Raw genomic sequence first — 6,257 nt, forward strand, 5'->3', positions numbered from 1 at the left:
ATGAATAAAGTTATGGAAATACCCAATGAAATTGATCAAGAAATGCACAAAGAAATTGGACAAGACAAACAAATTAAAAAAACAGATGTACCTACCAAAACCCCTGGAGCAGAGACCAGAGAATCAAAATTGAAACAGGAAGAACCTGGAAATTCTAATTCGATTTCTCATAAAATACCTGAATTTGGACATGACAAACGAATAGAAAAAGCAACTGCCACTCCGAAAACACATATTAATCAGGAAGGGCCTGGAAGAGAGTTCAAATTAGCAAATTTGTTTGCTACGCCATTGCCGGGATTTGGAGAAGACAAACAAATCGAAAAGGCGAATGACTCTCCAAAAACCCATACGGGCACTGGAAAGAGACAAAATTGGGAGTGGTGAAAAAACCAGAAACAAAGATAAGAGATTTAGAAGAAAGCCGATTGCCGGTGAATAAGCCCACAAGGGAACTGTATGAAGTTGAGACGGAGGAAGTCGGGGAGGGAAAAAATCTGACCCTTTGTGGGCAAGGAAGTAAGAGACCCCTTGATAGGTCCTCTGGCTCACCCCCTAACCCAGAAAAAAGGGGAAGACCTGGAACCACAGACAGAGAGTCAGAGGGTCCCAGAGTTTTCCCCGGTGAGTCTCAAAATGAGGTACTACTCTTAAGTGATGTGTCTGACACAGGTGACACTCTCGATGATCTCGATGATCACCAAAGAATGGACTCAGATCCCCCGGTTTTGTCTAACTAGTTTAAATACTTTAACAACAATTATGAACATTACGTTCTCTACTATCAATGTGAGAAGTGTGAGATCAAAGGTTAAGGCTCACAGTGTTTTATCGTTCTTAAAAACTATCAGAACAGATGTGTTTTTACTACAGGAATGCTGCATCCCCTTTCTAAAAAATTATAAACAGTGGGAAGAGATTTGGCCATATCCGTCATTATGGAGTGGCTCGAATGAAAACCGTAACGATGGGGTAGCCATTTTAATAAACAAACCTCAACTCATCATAAAGGGGAGTACTGTGATGAGAGACGGACGTGCAATCTTAGCAAGACTTTCTTATATAGGGAATGATTTTAACCTCATTAACATATACGGCCATGCCGACAGACAACTCAGGTACGAACTTTTAGAGGACATCCAGTCGCATATGCTAGGCCATCAACCACTAATCGTGGGAGGAGATTTTAATTGCATCCTAAGTAGGAAGGATAGAAAGAGGAACGATGAGGAGTTTAAAGTAGATAAAACATCAACTTTATTACAAGACATGTGCCGGACATTTAAACTGGTGGACTGTTTCAAATCCATACATCCAGGAGAGGAGGGCTTCACCTGGTTCAGTAGTGACAATGCCAGAGCCTCTCGAATAGACTACATATTTACGAGGGGTTTAGCACAGAGTGATGCAAGATTAATTCCAGTTTTTTTTTCGGATCACTTGCTACTGTCCTGCTCTTTCTCATTTCCTTCAGGTATGACTGTTGGGAAGGGTTTGTGGAAGTTAAACTGCTCCCTGCTGGAGGATGAGGCTCTAGCCGCACAATACAGGGAGCTGTACAAAGACTGGCAGACCCTTCAAGACTCGTATGATTCACGAGCACAATGGTGGGAAATGACAAAGAAACGAACACAGACCTTTTTTAAAAATGCAGGGAAAAACAAGAAACTCAAAGAGATGAAACGCATGTCGGGACTACAAAGAAGACTCCAACGCTATTTCATCCTAACAGAAAAGGGGATGGACTTTAATGATGAAATCAAAGAGACCAAACAAGAACTAAACGCTTTGGCGGAAATAAAGAGCAAAGGCATCATAATAAGAAGCAGAGAAAGAGAAATAGAAGAAGGGGAAAAATGTACACGCTACTTTTTAAAAAAAATTATGGGCAAAAATGAGGGGATTTTTAAACTTCAAAACGAAAACGGGCAAATAACAAAGGAAAGTAGTGAAATCGAAGACTACTACAAAAAAATATTTGAAAAGAAAGAAACATATGAGAATGAAATGGGGCATGTATTAGATCATATTTCAAGATCAGTGCGTCAAGACCCCTTTTTAACATCGGACTTTACCCAAGACCAACTGAATGATTGCATAAAGACTATGAAAAAAGGCAAATCACCCGGGGAGGACGGACTGAACCTCGAATTTTACCGGACTTTTTGGGATATTTTAGCACCAGATCTGTTAACTGTTTTTAACGAATTTTCCAGTCTAGACCATATGCCAGACAGTTTCAGAATAGGGATAGTTACTCTATTGCACAAAAAAGGAGACAAAATTGACTTAAAAAACTGGCGACCCATAACGCTTTTAAACGTGGACTGTAAAATTTTCAGCAAGCTTCTAGCAACACGAATGTCTGTTGTCTTGGAAGACTTGGTTGATCCAGACCAAACCTGTGCCATTGTGGGAAGGAAGATCAGCGACAGTCTCATGCTGATCCGTGACACCATTTGTTATGCAAGAGACAGAAACATGCGACTAGCGGTCCTAAACCTAGACTTTGAAAAAGCCTTTGATCGAGTCTCGCACCAATACCTCTTCAGGGTATTGCAAAAATGTGGTTTTCCCCAAAAATACATCAAGTGGGTAGGACTGCTATACCGAGACATCTACAGCAAATTCATGATTAACGGGAATTTATCGGAAGCAATCGAGATCAACTGCGGTGTACGTCAAGGTTGCCCTATGTCTCCCCTTCTCTATGTTCTTTGCATTGAACCTTTGGCACAAATGTTAAGAAAAGATAGATTTGTCGAAGGCATCAATATCCCAGGAAGTGGGGGACAAATTACCAAGTGTGTTTTGTACATGGATGATTTTAATATTTTGTGTACTGACCGCGCATCTGTTGAAAGAGCCCTTGACTTGACTGACCTGTTTGGGAGGGCGTCTGGGTCAAGGCTAAATAGAGAAAAATCACAAGTGAAGTTTTATGGAATGTGGAAAGAGACAGAAAAGGCAGGACTCCCGCTGACGGTGTTAAAGACAGACCAGAAAATCCTAGGGATAAAATTCAATGCGGATGGAGGAGGCGAGACCAACTGGGATGACGTGACAAGGAAAGTTAAGCAAAAACTTGTTTTTTGGTCACTAAGAAAACTGACAATAGAGGGGAAGGTCCTAATCATCAAAGCGATCATCCTCCCAATGCTTTTGTCAATCAGTTTAATTTTTATGCCTAAAAGAAACGTGCTGTTACAACTGGACCGAGCCATCTTTCGCTTTGTCTGGGGCTCAAAGTGGGAAAGGATAAAAAGAGATACAATGAAAAAGAAAAAAGGGGGGAAAGGAGTGCCTGACCTCCAGCTTTTCCTGGGAAGCAAATATGTCTCTCTCCACTTCCAAAACGCTGTGGGCCCACCCAACAACCCGAAAAGTCAAGCAATGACCCGTTTTTGGATGGGCTCATATTTGCGGATACTAAAGCTTGTACCAGACAATCGTTTGATTCCAGTTTCGTTTAACTTGCCACCAACACATCTCTTTATTCGGGATTTTTTGAAGACGTTTGATTTGGAAACACAAGAATGTCACACTTTACAAAACCACAGGGCCCTTATTGCTATTGTGCAAGAGCGAGCTACAGTAAGCCCTGTGCGGGGGCTTGCGTTTGGCGAATCCACAACGGTTTGGAGCAACGTCAATCATCCTGCCCTCCCAAACAGACTACGAGACTTGTCATGGATGGTGGCTCATGAAATTCTCCCAGTCAGAGCTGTAAAGCACCACCGAGGAATGTCAGCGACTTCGACGTGCCCTCGACCTGGCTGTGGCGCCCAGGAGTCGGTGAGGCACCTTTTTTGTGAGTGCAGCGCTGCCCAGGTCTTGTGGACAATGGCCGAACAACTAGGAAAGTTCCCGGACTTGCCAGCAGGAGAGGTCCCTGATGCACAGTACGTGCTTTGCGGGGTGAGTCGGTCGAGGAGGCCTCGGAACGACTTTGCCAGGGACTGGCTCACTCTCGCCGCCATCAAGGACGCCATCTGGACCTCCAGAAACCTGCTGGTATGGAGGTGCAGGCAGATCCCCCCCGTGGCTGTGCTCCAAATGGCTGCAGATACCATACAATCTGCGAGCGGCGGGCCTAGGACGCAGCCATAAAGAAGACTCGTCTGCACCCACCCGGAGGGGGGAGCCGGAGCTACACTGTGGGAGTCCCGGCAGCAACGGCCTGGGTTGTGGAACCCAGAAGGGAGAGGACCCACGCAGAAGGGAAAGGACCCACACAGAGGACTGGAAGAATGCTGCTTGGGAGGGTGGGATGGCAGAGCTATGCCCTTGCACAATGGTATTGCCTTTTACACGCTGGTTAACTACTGTTAAAAGAAAATAACTCAATTGTTTAATTGATGTTGAAAATGTCAGGAAAAAATGTTAAAACGTCATATCGTCACGTCATATTGTCAAATATAAAAAAATTGTGAATATGCTTGATGGCTGTGTTTTGCTGCTGTTGGTGTCAGTGGATTTGTTCAGACCGAGGACAATCGACTTTGGCCTGGACGGATCTATTGACACTAACAAAGATGTTATATAATGAAATTGTGAATATGTTTGATTTTCGAGAAGGTTTGTTCAAACCTCACTTTGTGTTTGCTGTTAAAAACGTAATATTGGAATATAATATTGTGAATGTGCTTAATTGCTGTTGAGATTGTCATGATTGTTTTCTGTTTTTAGTGTCAATAAATTTGTTCAAACCAAAAAAAAACAAAAATATTAAAAGTCCCGTACAAAATATATTAAAGTATATATTTTTTTTGGTTTGAACAAATTTATTGACACTAATAACAGAAAACAATCATGACAATCTCAACAGCAATTAAACACATTCACAATATCATATTTCAATATGACGTTTTTAACAGCAAACACAATGTGAGGTTTGAACAACCCTTCTCGAAAATCTTAATTACGGCTCTACCTCCCCCTACTTCATATTTGCTTCTGCGCGTCGTACCTCTTGCATTCTAATATTACATGTCGTACTGATCCATCTCAATGACGCTCCTCACACATTTCAGAGAGATACTTTATTCATCACCGTAGGAAAATTCACACCTCCAGCAGTCTCCTTTGTTGTTCATTAACAGATTAACAGGATGCCCTCGGGGTGCTTTGTGGAAGTTTAGTCACAGCGGAGTGGATGATGTCACATGCTAGTCCAAAAATTCTACGTCCCTGCGGCAGATGGAAATCTTTGTGCCCAGGGATACACCACCTTGTGTTAGCGAGTCCACCTCCTTTCCGCTTCCCGCAGGCTTTCGTGTCTGTCTAACAGAGCTAAAGTCGGGTAGCTCTGGTCCAGGTAGCTCCACGTTAGCGTCAGGGATGCTAAACGTGAGCCACGTTTCCGTCAATCACAGCAAACTGCACTCCCTGTGCGCTTTCATGTTTTTCACCAGCACAGCCAGTTCTTCGGTCTTATTTGGTAGAGTTCACATTTACCATGATTACGGACAGTACCAAAAACTTATAACGCTGCTAGCCGCTTAGGTAGCTCCTTCTCTCCATCCATGATAGGGCCCCCTCGTCACGCCGTCATGAGAATTCTTCAGGGCAAGGAGTTGATTCCTCGAATTAACGCATCTTTGTGCGTTAAAACCCATGACCATAGAATAGAAAGTAATCCAAAGGGTAGTTGTTAAACGGGACGAACAAACCAAAGATAGAAGCAGACAATTAAAACAATAAATTACAAAAAATGTTGTTTCCCTGTCATCTTTAATGTTCTGTTAAAGGTAGTAGTCAGTCTTTTCTCTTCATTTTTTGTCATCAACCCCTGCTGTCCTAACATTTTGCTTTCAGTTCCACATGCTCGGTAGTGTACTATTGTGCATAATCTGACTTTTTTTGTACTCACAAAACCAAGTCTTGGTCAGACCCCCATTCCTGCCTCTCGTGCAGAAAACTGTCACCGAAATATATAGAATTGTCTTTATGGTCATTGATTACAACATGGTTTCAATGTACACAAGACTAAATGCGTTACTCAAAGAGAAACGTGTAAAAGCAGGGGTCCCCAACCTTTTTCAAGCTAAGAACAAATTTTTCTTACTAATTAACACACAGGGCACCCAGCTTGATATGCATCTGTAAAAGTAACAACTTATCATTTCGTTACCATGTTGTTACTGTTATTAGTAGGGTCATATAGACACAGTAAACTACCCCAAAAATAATTTTACAGGAAAATTAAAAGGTCCCAGCACTGGTGAGGTATTTTCAAAACAGGTGAGTGGGCACCT

The sequence above is a fragment of the Urocampus carinirostris genome, chromosome 3 (assembly GCF_059441175.1).
Source record: "Urocampus carinirostris isolate Australia breed hairy pipefish chromosome 3, RoL_Ucar_1.0, whole genome shotgun sequence".
NCBI lineage: Eukaryota > Metazoa > Chordata > Actinopteri > Syngnathiformes > Syngnathidae > Urocampus > Urocampus carinirostris.